Source organism: Hypanus sabinus, chromosome 5, assembly GCF_030144855.1.
Source record: "Hypanus sabinus isolate sHypSab1 chromosome 5, sHypSab1.hap1, whole genome shotgun sequence".
Taxonomy (NCBI): Eukaryota; Metazoa; Chordata; class Chondrichthyes; order Myliobatiformes; family Dasyatidae; genus Hypanus; species Hypanus sabinus.
Genome location: NC_082710.1, coordinates 100925521 through 100944232, shown reverse-complemented (window position 1 = coordinate 100944232; position 18712 = coordinate 100925521).

Below are 18712 nucleotides of genomic sequence, written 5' to 3'. Positions count from 1 at the left end.
TACTTGTAGGCCAATAAAATTGATCAGGTGTGAGACTATGGTCAAATAACCTGGTTAACAGCAAAATCTCAATTGTTTGTCTCTTAAAATGGAAAATATTTGGCAACTCTACCCTGTGGTTAACATCTCCCACCTGAAAAACCCTTTATTGGTTCACACATATAACAATCAAAGAGAAAAGCTTTCCCTACAACATTAATTAGATTGAAGGCAAGCAAACCAGAGGGACCTGCCAAATGACCTGAAATCAACACGGAAACAAAAGAGAACTGAGCTTTTAGATAGGCCATGAGGGAGAAATTCTAGAAAATGAAACCTCATTTTTCATCTCAAAATATGTTGTACGCATTTACTAATACATAACTATCTGTCCTAAGCTAAATATTACAGAGTTATACCAAAGTGACATGGTAGTGTTGTGATTAGCACAGATTTAATTGTTTTAAGAACTACAAGGTACAGGGTCGAGTCATAGCTGTTCTATTTGTATTAAGTACTAAAGGAAGAGTTTTATATAATCACAATTTGGCATTTTTAATTTAATTAACTTGGGTTTATTTATTCATTTGTTTGTTTGTTTATTTATTTGCGATACAGCATAGAATAGGTCCTTCCGGTCCTTTGAGCTGCACTTCCCAGTAATTTCCTGATTTGATCCTAGCCAAATCACAGGACAATTTACAATGACCAATTAACCTACCAACTAGTACATCTTTAGACTGTGGGTGGAAACCGCAGCACCTGGAGCAAACCCACACAGTCATGGGGAGAACGTACAAACTCTGTATAGACAGCAGTGGGAATTGAACCTGGGCCAATGTACTGTAAAGCATTGTGCTAACCACTATGCTACCATGTTGCCCTAAAGCTTCAGTTGCCCAAATCTAGCTGGCTAACAACTGATGGCTCTGAAAGCTATTTGTGCCTCATAATGCGTAATTTTTTCTTTAAAATAGCCCAAACGTATGCTGGCATCTTGTAGATAATAGTAAATAGAACAGATGACAACCTTCCTTCATTAACAGGTGGCTCTCAAGATTAAAGAAGATTTTTAGGGTCTTGTTCAGGATAGTTATTGTCAGTGAGAGTAGTATTGTACAGCATGGGCAGATTGCTACAGAATATTAGCTTTGCGAATGTTTTGTAAGTCCCATACTTTTTTTATATCTCAGAGAAGGTGTCAACAATGCTTGGTCTTCAAACATAACCAAACACGAGAGTAGCCGGCATACTGCAGATTACTATTTGAGCTTGGAGTGGAGTTGACATAGGTTGAACAGTTTCCCATTTGTCCTGTAGCTTAGCTTCACAGCAGTGGGCATCATGTTGAAAGTGAGGTGCAGCACTCCAGCAGGTAAGATTGAGCAAAGACTCAGGGCAGTGACATATAGCCTTGCTTGACCTTACTCTGTGCACTGAGAATGCAACTGTTATGGACCCACTGGTTAAGATCCTGATTTGCAAGCCCACATGTAGAAGTGAAAAAATGAAGTTAAATTAAAGATGAAGATAAATTTGAATAGGATGCACCACAAACAATGGAAACAAGGGTGCCGGTGAAGAGAAAAGACCGACTAAGTGATTGTTAATGCTCTTTGCTTTTATTTTGGAGTTATCAAAAGTGAAGGACTGGGTCTAATCTACTGGATGAATGAAAATTGTCCATTTGTTCTTGCCTCCATTTAAGTTCCAAGTTGTTGTGAACTTCATCGTCATATAGTAGGACGTAGATTATGTATTTTTGTCCTTCCATTCAGAGGACAACTTATTAGCCATCACTGACTTGTTTGCAGGAGAATGGGTCTAAGGCCAAAGACTAAGATGAAATGATCACCTTCAACTTGCTGCTGTAAAATATTGCCCTTCCAAAAGTATACCTCAGAACTAGTGAAACGCACAAGAACTGCCTTTATAGCTCAGAAAGTGTTTAAAGTATATGGACCAATGGAGAGAAACCACCAATGCTGTCTCTTCAAAATTCTCTACAGCCATTGGCAAGATAATTGCTGGGAAGGGTCTAAACTAATTTGGCAGGGGGTTCGGAATCGGAATGATATTAAACTATTAAACCAAGGACAGGGAGTTGGTATACAAGTAGAAGCAGTGCATAGTGAGACTGTGTGGAAGGACAGACAGATGATGGATAACATTGCAGTCAGTGGGATAAGGTGAAGTGTAATATGGGGCTAAAATCAAAAAAGGGTGATGAATACAGGACTGGAGGTGTTTTATTTGAATGCATGCAGTATGGGGAATAAGGTTGCTGATCTTGTAATGCAATTAGAGATTGACAGGTACAACATTGTGGACTTCACCAAGACAAGGTTGAAAGAATGTCATAGCTGGGAGCTTAACATCCAAGGATACCCCTCATATTGAAAGGACAGGAAGGTAGGGAAAGCGGGTGGGGTGGCTCTGGCTTAAAAAGTTAAATCAAATATTTAGAAAGAAGTGACATAGGATTGGAAGATATAGAATCCTTGTGGGTAGAGTTAAGGAATTGCAAGGGCAAGGAGACCCTGATGGGACTTTTATACAAGCCTCCAAATAGCAGCCAGCATGTGGGATACAAATTACAACAGGAAGATAGAAAAGGCATGTAAAAAGGGCAATGTTACGATAGTGTTGGAAAATTTCAATATGCAGGCGGATTGGGAAAATCAGGTTGGTGTTGGATTCCAAGAGGCAGAGTTTGTAGAACCCCTACAAGATGACTTTTTAGGACAGCTTGTGGTTAAGCTCACTAGGGGAAAAGAAATATTGAATTGGATATTATGTAATGAACCAGATTTAATTAGGGAACTTAAGGTAAAGGAACCCTTCAGAGGCAGTGATCATGATTTGAAAGAATTCATCCTGCATTTGAGAGGGAGAAGATAAATTCAAATGTATCAGTATTACAGTGAGGTAAAGGGAATTACAGAGGCATGAGAGAGGATCTAACTGAAGTTAATTGGAAGGGAAAACTAGCAGGGATAATAGCAGAACAGCAAAGGCTTCAGTATCTGGGGGCAATTCAGAAGACACAGGATGGATACATCCCAAAGAAGAAGAAGAAATATTCCAAAATGAGGATGAGGAATCCATGGGAAGCTTAAAGACAGCATAAAGGAAAATAGAGGGCATAAAAAGTAACAAAAATTTGTGTGAAGTTAGAGGATTGGGAAGCTTTTAAAAAACAGAAGCCAACTAAAAATGCCATAAGGACAGAAAAGTTGAAATATGAAAGTAAGCTAGTCAAGAATATATATGAAGATGCCAAAATGATTTTTCAGATATATAAAGAATAAAAGAGAGGCAAGAGTGGATATTAGACTGCTGGAAAATTATATTGGAAAGGTAGAAACAGGGGACAAAGAAATGGTGGACAAACTTCATCAATATCTTGTGTCAGTCTTCATTGTGGAAGTCACTCGCAGTAGGCCAGAAATTCACGAGTTTCAGTGGGCAGAAGTGAGCACAGTTGCAATTAGTTGAAGAAGCAGGGAGTCTGCGGAAGGACTTAACCAGATTGTGAGATTGGGTAAAAGAGTGGCAGGTGGAATATAATACAGTGAAGTGCATGTTCATGCTCTTTAGTAGAAGAAATAAAGGTATAGACTATTTTTTAAATAGGGAGAAAATTCAAAAATCTGAGATGCAAAGGGACTTGGGAGTTCTTGTGCAAGATTCCCTACAGATTAACTTGCAGGTTGAGTCAGTGGTAAGGAAGGCAAATGCAATATTAGCATTCATTTTGAGAGGACTAGAATATAAGAGCAATATAAGAGAATATAAGAGCAACACTACACTAATACTGTAGTGTTCTCGCACAGGTTTAAAAATTCTGAACTAAACACCAAGTATAAACCGGTCAATGAGGCGGTCCCAGTAAGATTAACCGTTTACTGTTCAGTCTTCCTCATTAACATATGGTGAAAACTGTTGATAAAACAATACAAAATATATACAGTATTTGTTTCCTTCTTGGCATCACATTTACATCATAAATACTTGCAAAAATAAAACTACAACAAACTATATTACATTAAAGTACAACATACAGTCAGAATCTACCTACGCCATCAACTGCTTTAAATACGCTTCAACACAAACTATCCGCAACTCTTTAAATAACAAAGAACATAAACTTTATCAACCATCATTATTTTTAACAGAATCAGCGTTAACATTTTTACTTCAACATATCGATTATCTTATGAACTTACGGCGTTGCTTCTATGATGTTTCTAGTGCGTAGAAAGAAAACTTTTCTTACGCTGATCCTGCACACACACAAACCCCCTCCTTCCCAAGCCGGTATTTTCCTACAGGACGCAGTGAAACCAGGTGTGACGTCATTGCATGCCGCAATATATCACAGACAACGAATTTACTTTCAACATCCTTAACTTTAACTAGAAAACAATTACAAATGATTACTAAAGCAAAAATATAATAAACTAAATGAATGCCTTAAGGGCAACACAAATACAAAGGTCTTACAAGGTACTGGTCTGACTGCACTTGGACTATAGTCAGCATTTCTGGGCCCCTTATCTAAGAAAAGGTTTGCTGGCATTAGAGAGGGTCCTGAGGAGGTTCACAAGAATGATTCTGGAAATGAAAGGATTCATTCAGGATAAAGAGCATTTGATGGATCTGAGCCTGTATTCACTGGAGTTCAAAAAAATGAGATAGGATCTCATTGCTGCCTACAAAATATTGAATGATCTGGATGGTGTTTCCTATAGTGGGTGAGTGTAGGACCAGAAGACACAGCTTCAGAATAGAGAGACATCTATTTAGAATAAAAATGAGGAGGAATTTCTTTAGTCAGAGGGTAGTGAATCTGTGGAATTCGTTGCCACAGGCAGCCGTGGAAGTCAAGTCATTGCGTATATTTAAGGCAGAGTTTGATTGTTTCCTGATTAGACAGGGCATCAAAAGTTACAGGGAGTAAACAGAGGAATGCTATTGAGACAGCTAATAAATAGATCATGATGGAATGGCTGAGCAGATTTGACAGGCAGAATGGCCTAATTCTTCTCCTATGTCTTGTGGTCTTACATGTCAAACAATTTCAAACATCAACACCAACATCTCCACCATGAGGCTCTAATTATGCTCTCCTACCTTTGACTGGAGGAGGACATCATTCAAACGCTTGACACCAGGCTCCCAAAATAATTTCCATACTTTAAACTCCATTGTAGCTGAAAATTTCCAGGTGCTTCAAGTGTCTTTAAATGCATATGCTTTATTCTAAAAACATAACATGCTCATGATATTTTGGATTTCTTGTGACCACCCTATCCGATGAAGAGTCTTCAGATCTTAGCCTCCTCACTCACATCAGAACCAACAGTTCTGCAGAAGAAGCAGGTCACCTTAATCACGAGGTACTGAATAAGAAAAAGCAATTATCCCTACTTCAATGAGAGCTTTTTGGATGTGAGAAGCTATATTAAGACAGGTGAAGTGAAGATGGCTGGAATAATGAAAGTTATATCCACCTTCAGTTTGCATTGAATTGGATGATGATGTCATGGCTAAGCAAGTTTACCAACACCTCTGTTTCCTCAGAAGGCAATAGAAATTTGGCATTTCTGCATCAAACCTTCCCAATTTTATTCAATGCACCTTAGAAGGCATGCTGTCTGGATGCATAACAGCTTGAGAAGGCAACAGATTTGCATGTGACTTCAAGAAACCAGAGTGTTATTTATTTATTGACATACAGTGTGGAATAGGCCCTTCTGGCCTTTTGAGCAATGTCACCCAGCAATCCTCCAATTTAATCCTAGCCTAATCAGAGGGCAATTTACAATGACCAATTGACCTACCAATCCGTACATCTTTGGAATGTTCTAGACTCAGCTCAACACAATATTGGAACAGGAGTCCCCTCTATGGACTCTGTCTATACTTCTTGCTGTCTCAGTAAAACAGCCAGCATAGTAAAAGACCCCACCCACCCATTCTCTCTTCTCCCCCTCCCTCAAAGCAGAAGATACAAAAGCCTGAATGCACATACCACCAGTCTCAAGGACAGCTTCTATCCCACTGTTATAAGTCTCTTGAGCATGTGATGGTATTGGGCTCTCTGTCTACAGTGCCCTCAATTCAAAAGCAGATTTTATCCCCTATCAAATATAGATATCTATGGGTCTTCAAGAACTAGCTTACTTCACTCTCTGGTCTCAGTGTTGAAGTTTAGTTGCCAATACCTACTATTTGAGCAGTAGGTCCCTTCTCCTTACCATGGAGGAGATACTTCCAGCTAACAAAGTAGTTTAACATACTTTCTTTATTTTTAATGATGCACATTTAAATTTATACAAATAGTTCTCAACACCCATTTAACACCCACAGAGGATTTCAATTTATAAAAGATTTCCAAATGTCAAAAGATTTACCAACTATAAAGGATTTCCAAAGGTAGGTATAATTCTTACAATCTAGAAGAACATACCAATGTGTTGCAGACAAACAAGTTCTCCATCACAGAAACTGAAGGTTGAAGAATGAATTCTTGTTCTTCTTTCTGTCACCCTGTCTTCCTGTCATTCCTCTTTTCATTCCTAACAATCTGCAATGCTTCTAATATTCATATTGTTTCAAACTGATTGCTGCTAGCAATTCACATCAAGAACTGGAGATTGGTCCCTGTTTACAACATAAACCTGAGCAAAAAATGGTTGGTGAAAGTTTAACTTTATCACCAATGATTCTGACCCATAGGAAAGGCCATGTCGCTGTGCAAGAAAGTTGAGGTCTCTTGGGCCCTGAAAAGTGCATATCCTACGCAAATGGACCTCTTGTATGACAAAATAGACCCTTGGCCTCACAACCTACCTCATTATGGTCACAAGCTTTATCATTTCCTACACTTGTATCTTTTGCACATTATTATGCATTGTTTTTGTTCTACCTTATTCTAGTTGAATGTGTTGTGTAATGATTTGATCTGCATGAACAGTATGCAAGACAAGCTTTTCAATGTATCGTGGTACATGTGACAATAATAAACCAACACCAATATGTACTTGACCCATGTGTATGTCATTTTGTAGGGACTTGGAATGGATATAAATTTCCATGTGCCAATTTTGAGAAGAATTCTCCAAAAACGCACTACTCTAAGAGTCATAAAGACTTTGTAAAGTAGAAGGCCACACATATGATTACTGCTGTTTCTACAGTTTTCTTGAAATTGTCAGATAGTGACCAATGATCATACCTATTTTATCTCCTGATGACTGGATTCACAATACAACCTACTTGTGACAATTCTTTACCCATTTGGAGGAAGAGGTGAAGCTGGATTTGGACAATAACATTTCCTACAGCAGTCCACAGGGAGACTCTTCTTGAGTATGCCTAAAATCATACTGGTTGACATGAGTATGTCAAATGCAGGTGACTCTAGATGTAAGGTCAATTCCATCAAGGCCCAGTTCAATAAAACAGAGATAAATCCAAGAAATCTACATTTTATTTTGAAACAGAAACTTTGTCAACCCTAAAGTGAGTGAGAAGTGGTCAGCAAAGACTGGAAACTTTGAGAAACCACCTCAGATGTGTAAGTGACAAGCTTGGGCAAAAACTAGATAGCATGCTCTGTGTCAGTCTATCACAATATTCAAACTAAGCAACAACTCTGGGTCCTGGCTGTCCTTTTGGAGTAATATGCCATGATAATGACAGACAAAATCACCACAGGAAATCTCTGACATATTTGTGGTAAGCAAGCAAATCTTACGGACATAAGCTGAAGTGAAATCATGGCTTCCTGACATAATGATGGAAAATGACAGATTTTGAATATTGTCTAATGGAAGCTTCTTCTAAACACAGGGAGCTAAGACATTTTCAGTGCTGCTCTCTTTACTGTTGCTTGCATTTGAAGCTGCACTCACTAGTCATCTGAACAATACCTCCCGTTTTGATTGACATGAAGAACACACGCAAAACAAATTTACAAAGAGGACAATAATAAATCTGTCCTCTCCAAGCAACAGAAGGATTGCATGGATTCTGCACTGATTCTTTAATATGATCTGTGGAAATCTATAGAGACGGTTAATGAAATTTACATAATAACTTACCCTCTTAGTATGCTTTCTCATTAATAAAACAGATATTCCATATTTTGTAAATAATAAATTGGGCACGAGTAAAGATTTATTGCCAAAGCAACAAAGTATGAATCATCATTTTCATACACATTCTTTTGTCCAATGTAATCATTAGAAATCTTGAACATGTTTTTCAAATGATTACAAGAAAACTTCTTGATAAGAGAATATGGTAGGCCCCGAGAATGCACTACTTGGGGTGGTAGAGGAGGTCAATACAATGGAGGCATTTATGAGTCAAAGTATATTTATTTTCAAAGTATGTGTGCAGTATACAACCCTGAGATTTGTCTTCCCACTGACAGCCACAAAGCAAAGAAACACTAAGGAACCCGTTCAAAGAAAACATCAAATGCCCAATGCACAAGTTCCACAAACAACAAAAACTACTTGTGAAAAGCACATATGACATTAAACATAAAACTGCAGAGTCCTTGAAACAGTCAAGGAATATTCAGTTTAGCTAAGTTCAATTCAATTTAGTGCTGTGTCATTTGTTGACTGCAGGCTGCAGAGATTGTACACCCTGATAAAAATCGCACAAAATAGCAAGAAACAAGAGTAAGCAGAAAGCAGAAACACATAAAACACAAACTACAGAGTCCAATCCACAAACTGCATCAATTAAACCTTGCCCAACATGCCAGCAGCAGTGAGCAAGAGGAGAGAGAGAATGTTCACATGCAGGCAGATAGCGCTGAACATCCATTCGTCTTCCACTCTCATCCTCGTTGACTTCAATCGTGCTTGACATTTTAATCGGTGATTTCAGTGAGAAATTAAGTCGATCATGGGCTTGCATACCTCTCCATGTTTCCTGGTCTCCAGGGTACACACTCCACTCCGGACCTCACAAAACCCCCTTGGGGTCAGCAGAGCATCATAGGCGCTCAATCAGGTTGAAAGCAAGCCATCAAAATGTAAATCCCAGGTTCCAATCACACTTAGCTTAGTAGTAGAATCATATTTAAAAGAACAAGTAAAAGAAGTAACTTTGTGAAGTGTCTGAAGAGTGCTACTGTTCACACCGCCGATGCATGACTATGTCAAAGGATTCAGCTCAAACCATGATATCGAGCACAACACATCAGTGATGACAAGTTGGAGTACAGAGAAGTGGAGTGGCTGCTGGACAGGTGTGAGAAGAACAACCCAAGTCCGAATGTGGAGAAGACCATGGAAATGAATGTGGCTTTCAGGAAGGTGCAGATGAATGATTCTCCTCTGTGCATACATGGCTCCTCCATAGAGAGAGTAAAGTGCACCAAGGTCCTAGGACTTCACTTCACAGATGATCTCTCCTGATCAGCATACACAGGGCCCTTAGCATTATCAAAGAGCCTATCTATGCATCCAGCCTCCTCTAGCATCAGGCAGGAGAGTCCAAAGCATAAAAACAAGAACAGTCAGGATGGGAAACAGCTTTTTCTTTCATGCTGTTAGGCTTCTGAACTCTCTGCTGCATTGCACTTGAAGTGTCACCGGCTAATTTGTTCTGTCACTTACAATATTTAATTTATACTCTTTACTTTTTTATTTGTATGTAATTCATTTGTAGATTTTATCCTTACTTTCCTAAGTTATCGCGTGTTATATGCATGTTATGTGTACTACTGTGTAAAACCTTGTCTCACTTGACGATATACATGTATATAGTTAAACGACAAAAAACGACTGACTTGAATTAAACTAGTAAGTAAACACTGAACTAAACTAATCCCTTCTGTCTATACAATGTCCATATCCCTCCATTCTCTTTATTTGCCTATTTAACGGCCACATACAGGTATTGCTTCTGTTGTATTTACCTCCATTACCACCCCTGGTAGTGCATTCTACGCACCCACAGTTCTCTGTGTAAAACAAATTCTTTCCCTGTGCATCGCCTTTGAACTTATCCTTAAATACATATCTTTGAGATATTTCAACCAAGAAAAAGATAATGGGAGCCTCTCTACGCCTATCATAATTGGTGGGACCTGGAAGAATGAATTGGGTGAAATTGTTATGGGAAACAGAGAAATGGCAGAAGAATTTAATAAGTACTTTAGATCTGTCTTCACTAGGGAAGACACAAGCAATCTCCCAGATGTATGGATGGGCCAAGGACATAGGGTAACAGAGGAAATGAAACAAATTGACATTAGGAAGGAAACGGTGATGAGTACGGTAGACTGATGGGACTGAAGGCTGACAAATCCCCAGGTCCAGATGGTCTGCATCCTAGGGTACTAAAGGAGGTGGCCCCAGAAATTGCGGATGCATTGGTAATCATTTTCCAATGTTCCTTAGATTCAGGATCAGTTCCTGAGGATTGGAGAATGGCTAATGTTATCCCACTTTTTAAGAAAGGAAGGAGGGAGAAAACAGAGAACTATCGTCCTGTCAGCCTAACATCAGTAGTGGGGAAGATGCTAGAGTCCATTATTAAAGATGAAATAGTGGCATATCTAGATAGCAGTGATAGGATTGGCCCGAGCCAGCATGGATTTACCAAGGGCAAATCATGCTTGACTAATCTATTGGAGTTTTTCGAGGATGTAACCAGGAAGTTAGACAAGGGAGATCCAGTGGGTGTAGTGTACCTCGATTTTCAGAAGGCATTTGATAAGGTCCCACATAGAAGATTGGTGGGTAAAATCAGAGCTCATGGCATTGCGGGGAAGATATTGACATGGATAGAAAACTGGTTGGCATGTAGAAAGCAAAAGGTAGCGGTGAATGGGTGTTTCTTGGAATGGCAGGTGGTGACTAGTGGGGTGCCACAGGGCTCAGTATTGGGAACACAGCTGTTTACGATTTACATCAATGATTTAGATGAAGGCATTGAGAATAACATCAGCAAGTTTGCTGATGATACTAAGCTGGGTGGCAGTGTGACATGTGATGAGGATGTTAGGAGAATTCAGGGTGACTTAGATAGGCTGGGTGAGTGGGCAGATACTTGGCAGATGACGTTTAATGTGAATAAGTGTGAGGTTATCCACTTTGGGAGTAAGAACAGGAAGGCAGATTATTATCTGAACGGTGTAGAGTTAGGTAAGGGAGAAATACAAAGAGATCTAGGAGTCCTTGTTCATCAGTCACTGAAGGTGAATGAGCAAGTGCAGCAGGTAGTGAAGAAGGCTAATGGAATGTTGGCCTTTATTACAAAGGGAATTGAGTACAAGAGCAAGGAAATCCCTTTGCATTTGTACAGGGCCCTGGTGAGACCACACCTGGAGTACTGTGTACAGTTTTAGTCTCCAGGGTTAAGGAAGGGCAGCCTGGCTATAGAGGAAGTGCAGAGTAGATTCACGAGGTTAATTCCTGGGATGTCCGGACTGTCTTACGCTGAGAGGTTAGAGAGTCTTGGCTTGTACACGCTGGAATTAAGGAGATTGAGAGGGGATCTGATTGCAACTTATAAGATTATTAAGGGATTGGACAAGATAAAGGCAGGAAATATGTTCCAGATGCTGGGAGAGTCCAGTACCAGAGGGCATGGTTTGGGAATAAGGGGTAGGTCATTTAGGACAGAGTTAAGGAAAATCTTCTTCTCACAGAGAGTTGTGGAGGTCTGGAATGCACTGCCTCGGAAGGCAGTGGAGGCCAATTCTCTGGATGCTTTCAAGAAGGAGCTAGATAGGTATCTTATGGATAGGGGAATCAAGAGATATGGGGACAAGGCAGGAACCGGGTATTGATAGTAGATGATCAGCCATGATCACAGAATGGTGGTGCAGGCTCGAAGGGCCGAATGGTCTACTTCTGCACCTATTGTCTATTGTCTATAATTTTATAAACATTCATTCTACCTGTACAAACAAGTATTCACCAGGAGCAACAGGGATTATTATATGAACACATGGACACAAATAAGTAAGAGCAGGTCTAGACTTTCTTACAAGTGAAATCATTTCAATGTAAACCCATTTGTGGCTTCTTAAATTACAATAAGATCACCTCTTATTTTTCTCAACTCCAAACAGCAACCCAATGTGCTTGGCATCTCTTAATCCAGGTATCCCAGGAACTGGTCTGGTAAATCTCCTTTGGACTCTTCTACTACCTCCATTCTTAGGAAAGGCAACCAAAACTGCGTACTGTGAGTGTGCACAATTATAAAAAAAAGCTGCCCCATTTCTAAACTGTTATAAAACCAATATGTTTTTTGTTCTCTAAATCACTTGCTGCACCTGTCTGCCCAATTTTTGGCAAGCTCGATGTACCACGTGGACAGCTGAGAGCCAGATACAATATTATGTGTTTAGCACACTGTTATCTCAGGATATCCTAGCCCAATAGTTACTTGGCTGAATTCTGTCCCCAAGAACAGAGGAAGAAATGGAAATGGATTCATTGACAGGAAGTTAGGATTTTGACAAGCATCCGGAGGTCAGCAGTTTGCAGAGAATATGGCAAGCAAGCACTGAAATTAGTTAACTTGATTAAATTGGCATTAAGTAATCATTGGTCATGCCCTTCTAAATTTAATCAAATGTTAAACTCTGAGGACCTTACACATCATTAATGTCAGAATTATTTTCTAATACTTATTGTAAGACGGCTGTTGCTTGTGAGAGCTGGGGAATTTGACTGAGTAAAGGGCTGTGAAAGAAATGTTATGGTCCAGTTGGGGGTGTTTTCTACAACAAGGCAATTGGAAATGGTACTTCCTCTTTGGGCAGAACTTTTCCTTAATAGAGAAAGCAAAGCTACATTAGATTCCGTGGAGTGGTTTGGGATCTAGAGGAGAGGCTGATTGAGGTTGGCAATGGCAGAAAAATATGTTTGAATGAACCTTAGAGAGCAATGTCAAAGGCTTCAGGGAGATATTGCCACCTAAAAGTTGTAGCCAAATTTGTGATTTAACAAGTTATTCGGTTGCATAATGTGGTGTATTCATTTGTTCAGTGCCATTGCATATAACTTGCTTACATTGGCAGATTTTGAAAGAGATTAAAGGGAACCCTGTCTTCAGAGCTACACGTAAGTATCTTTGAGGTCTGACAGAGGCATGGCGTGATGTTTCCTTCAGCTTGCAATTTGATGTCAGAGAGTGAGTGACTGTATTGATTTAGAAGGAAACACGTTGAGGGAAATTTAACATCCCCGCATCTTCATTGGGACAGCACTTCAGAATTTCCAGCACTAACACTCTAGTGGGAAGACAAAGGCTGAAATTGTCCCACAACGCTGGAGACAGAGGAGGTGGGATTACAAGGACATTCATCAAGAAGTCATATTCTCTGGAAGGATTGATTTTTGAGAAATTATTTTGGGAGGTATGGATGAACACAAGAATATTGAATATTTGACATTCTGAAGTGTACTCTATTGATGACACGTACAAGAGGCATTCAAAAATACGACAAGAAAACAAGAGGGAGGGAATGATATTTATCATGTATATTAAATAAATACGTTTACCTATGAGCTTCGTAACCTTTTGGAAGACGCCGCCAGAGCTGCTGAATGATTAACTACAGGATTAGACCATAAGACCATAAGACATTGGAGCAGATTTAGGCCATTTGGCCCATTGAGTCTGCTCCACCTTTCCATCATCCCTCTCAATCCCATTCTCCTGCCTTCACTGTGTAATGTTTGACACACATAGTAATCAAATACCCATCACTTCTGCTTGAAATATACCCAATGACGTGGCATCCAGAGCCATCTGTGGCAATGAATTCCACAGATTCCCATCCCTGTGTAAAGAAATATCTCCTCATCTTTGTTCTAAATGTATGTTCTTGTATTCGAAGACTGATACCTTTTGTCCTAGATTCCCATTCTATTGGAAACATTGTCTCCATATCCAATCTATCTAGGCCTTTCAATATTTGATACAAAGCAAAGACAGCCCTTCCTTGTGAATTTATTGGCTTTAGCTAAGGGCTCTCAGATTTCTCAGTTCCTCTAACAAAGCTGTGAATCTTTCTTTCTTTTCAAGTATTCCCCTGCAATGCAGAAAGAGAATATTTTGGCTCAATAAGTCTATGGTGGATCACTGAGCAATCTTACGTGCTCCTCTCATGTTTAATTTCCTCATTCCCATCAATGCCCTCTCCCCCCCCCACCCCCAGTTTCTACCACATCAACAATAGGAGTAATTTACAGAGGGCAGTTAAATTGACTACCCAAATATTTTCAGGATGGGGAGGAAACTAGAATACCTGCAAGAAACACATATGTTTGCAAGAAGATCATGTAAACTCTGCGTAGACAGAACCAGAAGTCCAGATTGAATGTAGAACACTGGATCTGTGAGCCAGCAGCTATACAATTTGCACCATGGTGCTGCCTATATGTACATACATAACGTATATCCAAATCAAGTTAAAGTTCAGTTTATTTATACAACTGTACACATGTATACCACAAAATGAAACAGCATTCCTCTGGACAAAGGCGCTCAACATGGTACATATAACACACACACACACACACACACACACACACACACACACACACACACACACACACACACATACTCACACACACACACACACACACACACACACACACACACACACACACACACACACACACACACACACCATAAATTAATATTATCGCAAATACTTTAATACATAATAAGGTGCATTTACACTACTGTTGTTTCATAGTTGATGAGATCTGGGTGGAGGCAGGGAGTTAAGTAGTCTTATGACCTAGTTAGGGGAGAAGCTATTTCCCATCCTAACAGTTCTTGTCTATTGGTAGGGGGTCAGAGAGATTGCTGGACAGAGTTGGGGAAGGGTGTTACTAACAACGCTAAGGGAACTACACATGCAGAGCTCTGGATAAATGTCTCTGATAGATAAAAGAGAGATGATCCAATGATCCTGTCAGTGGTCCTCACAATCCCTTGTAAGGACGTGCTGTCAGATGCCTTGCAATACCCATATCAGATGCTGATGCAGCTGGTCAGGAAAATTCCTTTCTATAGGTTTTAATGTGAATAGATTCTGTTACATTTACAGATTGTGTATGCTTAATCACTAAAAAAAAATTAGTAAACAAAATAAATCCTTATTTCCCATCCAAACATATCACTTCCCTGGATTTTTTTTTTTGCCAATTATCTAATCTATTTTGTGGTGAATGCTTGGTGGATTGCACCTCAGCACCCCTTAGCAGTGGGCTGTGACAATATATGATTTCTTAATCACAAACAAGCAAGCTCATATTCAACATATTCATATTCAACATTTTGGAAGTATGACCACATAAATCAAATCAGACTTACTCATAATTTTAGCCAAAAGCAGCAGGAAATAAAAGTACACCCAGGTGTTAGCACAGGTCAGGTGCTAAATCCATGTTATATCCAGTTCTGAGTGCGAAAAAACTGTGAAGTTCCGTGGTAAAGGATTTTTTTTTTCTAAAATATATGGGGAAAGTTAATCTGCAAGAATACTATACAAGCGTGTCCTTTGAGCATTCAGATGGCTGCACAGCACTTCAATGTATTGCTACCTGATTAAATGAATGTTTCCTTGGTGTGAAAGTTGGCACATAGTCATTAAATCTATGGGAATAATTAATGACAATCAGGAAATAATTGGTTCCTCAATTAGAAATTTGGACATGACATTCATTCTGATTCCTAGATCTACCAGAGGAAAATTAGTTTAAAATTGTATTTATATCTTCCTGGCCAATGAAAGATATCATATTTTAGTGAATATTTAGTGACAAGATTTCTATTCTGAGAATTGGCTTACTTAGTTCAATCTTAAAAATCATTACATGTACTTATTACAAATAACTGGGAAATTCATGGACCTGGATTGAGCCCAAAATTATAATGTATATATATAGAGAGAGAGAGAGAGAGAGAGAGAGAGAGAGAGAGAGAGAGAGAGAGAGGGAGAGAGAGAGAATCACTTAGTTCTAATGTTCTGAGAGATTTTTATTCTAAGACTTTGAAGGGTTCCTTGACACCCATGGAAGGGTATCATCGATCATCTTTGTGCAGCTGTTTTCTATTATATTTCTTTTCTTTTTGATACTTTATTAATTTGCCTGCCAAAAAAAGTCACAGAGGATAATTATTACTTGTCTGTGCAGAAAACCTGTCTGTGATCATATTACAGGTGTTGTGACTGTGAATGACGTTACCGAACAAACACTGAAGTTGTTTGATACAGAGGGCTTTACTCAGCAAAGCAAGCAGGCATCATACTCAAAAAACTCTCAAAAGAAGAGGCCTGCCTAACCCAATTTTACTTGACATTTTTATATGCTAAAGATCAAAGGTAGCATCAGGACAATTCCATAGTTACAATGTTTTCACAATGCTTCCTTTGAATTACATATAATTTTCAAATGCCTCCATCTTCACATCCACACTCCAGAGACCCAAAATGAATGTTAATCCCTGTTGTTTCTCTCACTGCATTCATGCATATGCAAACATCTCAGGTGATCAGCCCCACTCTGCAGCTTCAGGAAGGATGAAGGGTTTCGGCCCGAAACATTGTTATTACCTCCTCCCATAGATGCTGTCTGGCCTGCTGGGTTCTGCCAGCATTTTGTGTTTTTTTATTTATTTCCAGCATCTGCAGATTCACTCGTGTTGCCTTTAACAACAGGATCATGCTTTTATTGCATTTTACAAATAAAAAATGATTTAAAAGTAAGGAATTGAAAAGAGATGCAGTGGACTCATGTGACTTACGGAATTCTTACTCAGACCTATCTTAAGCATTCTATTCTTTCTTTAGATTGGAATTTTCTAATTAAGGAAAATAAGCTATTTTAAAAAAGAGATCTACTGTATGATAATTGGTTGAATTATCTGCAGTAAAATCTTTACCTTACCAGACATCGAGCAGTAGCCATTAACTGGAATCAGTTTTCAATACCCTGGGTTTCCTACTACTTATGTTTCTGCATGTGGTGGGAGATTAAGTCAGTCTTCCCTTAATATAAACACTAATGTAAATATCTAAAGTTAGTCCTAGATTGAAATTATTTTCAAATTGGCACTACCTCAAGAAATATATTTTGTACATTTTGTACGCATCTTAAACTAACAGGAGCAGGTAGACTTCAGCTGTGTATAAAATCAATTGGCTAGTAAAGAGGATTTTGAGTTCATAGCTATGTAACAAAATGGCTAGACAGCAGAGAATACTACCAGAACTAAAAGATCAATTCATGTTTGAATATACTATTTTCACTTAGTCTGGGCCAAAAATTTATTGCAGTAACTTCAAACATGCATTGAAAATTGAGAAGGAGGAGAGAAAGTTGTTGGCATTAAGACTGATGTCACTTCACCAGGATTTGAAAGCTAATGCAAAGCCTGTATAACAATGTTCAGATAGTCTAATTTAGATTTTTTTCATTGAAACTGAATGGGAAAATGGAACAGTAAATCATGAACCTGATATGTAACAAACTTTATTTCGTGAGTCTATCATTAAGAACAGCTGGAATATGTTCAGATAGTGCTCCAGGCCAATCTGCAGGCTACCTTGATTAATCAGTAGCACAGTCACATTAGAATATCATTGAACTAAATAGTCTATTCACAGAGCGGCATGGCCCCTGACTAATCTTACACCTGATTTTGTTGTTATTGTGAATAATTTGGTGCACATTGTCTTCATTAGAACTATAATTACATGTCAAATAACAGAACCTGGACATCTATGAAAAATTGCTTGCACATGTCATACAACTCTATGGTTGCAGCTGATTGATCTGGCAACAACGTTTAGTATTTTTAGGCATGAAAGTCAATGGCTTTAATATAATGTGCTGTGTGTTCAGACTCTAATGGGCATATCTTTAAAGTCAATAACTTGAATGCTGTCAATCACCAGTATGAACTTAAATTTTCAGAATCCATTTGGCTTATCAACAATTCAGATTAATTTGCAAAGAAAGGATTACATTTGTGAAAGTTTAATTTATTTGATTGATCTGCAGGCATTTAAAATAATTTTATTTTAAATGTAAATGGCAATTTAGAAATTGCCATTAAATACAAGTTTATGCAGCGGTTTCTAAAAACAGAAGAAATTCAATCTTTTGTAGTCGCGCGCAAAGCACTACGAAAGGAACACATGGAGGCAGAGAGAGCTGAACTCAGAATGCCTTTACTGATTCAAACTTGCGCACTTAAAACCCCCTTCCCATGGGTCCCTGCGTCCAGTGGGGCGGACGTGACGTCAGATCGTCCCCGGAAGGTCCGCCCCAAGTGGGTAGATCCAAACGCGCTACCGCGTGTCTGCCCGCGGCTCCTGATGGCAGTTCGAGCCCCGTGTGTGCGGACCGCCACACCACCCCCCCAGAAACGTCCATCAGGGGAGTGGAGCCCCCAGTCTGTGTGGCTTGCCTGGGTGGCCAGCCTCGCCGGCGTGGTGCGGGTACCCTCACTGGTCGCTCAATGTCCAAGTGCGCCGGTTTGAGGCAGTCCACTGTAAAAGTCTCTTCCCGGCCACCCACCTCCACGACACATGTGGATCCGTTGTGCCGGATCACCCTGAAGGGTGCCTCGTACGGCCGCTGTAGAGGTGACCTGTGCATGCCCCTGCGAATAAAAACATACTCCCAGTCTCGGAGGTCTTTAGAGGTGAAGGATAGCGTGG